Source organism: Pterocles gutturalis, unplaced genomic scaffold, assembly GCF_000699245.1.
Source record: "Pterocles gutturalis isolate BGI_N339 unplaced genomic scaffold, ASM69924v1 scaffold13256, whole genome shotgun sequence".
NCBI lineage: Eukaryota > Metazoa > Chordata > Aves > Pterocliformes > Pteroclidae > Pterocles > Pterocles gutturalis.
In genome coordinates, this window is record NW_010098094.1 from 79,664 (window position 1) to 80,210 (window position 547).

The 547-nt window shown below is 47.3% G+C and overlaps 1 protein-coding gene across 1 annotated transcript in view; it reads left to right on the plus strand.

The window, feature by feature from the left end:
* The window catches only part of LOC104472166 (vascular endothelial growth factor receptor kdr-like), a 90,352-nt gene that overhangs the window by 48,017 nt on the left and 41,788 nt on the right, over positions 1 to 547 (plus strand). The window lies entirely within an intron of this gene.

The following is a 547-nucleotide window of genomic DNA, read 5'->3' on the forward strand; positions in this document are numbered from 1 at the left end:
CCCTACAGGATTTAAAGTGCCAAAGCTCAGAAAATCTTAAATAACTCTCTGAAAAGACATCCCGCACACGTTCATTGTGCAGCTTTATGAGGGGTAAAGGAATGTCTTGTGTGAGTTTAGTTTAGGATATTAAAAAGAAAGTCCAGAGATGCTTTCATGCACTTCAAAGCGCTCTCTGGAGATAAGGACAAAGGGCCAGAGGGTGTTATAAGTTTTGATTCTCAAAGTCCTTAGAGAGGATGGCAAAGAAAGTGATATTTGTTCCAAATGTGAGGGCTCAGAGTTCCTCAGGTGAATGGCTGCAGGGCAAGCAAAGTAATCCTGCAAGAACATCTCTGTCTTGGTAGGCTAGACCCTGCTTTCTTGCTCAAAGGAAGTACTAGAAACGATTAAAGCCGTGACCTGTGGATAGTGCTCCACGAGCCGGTGGTGTTGCGGCAGGGCCAGGGCAGTGCCCCGTGCCTGGCTCCTCACTCAGAAGGCTCTGTACAGGAGCAGGGGCTGGGGATGCCTGAGGAACACAAGTTGTTAAGGATGTGCTTGAGTT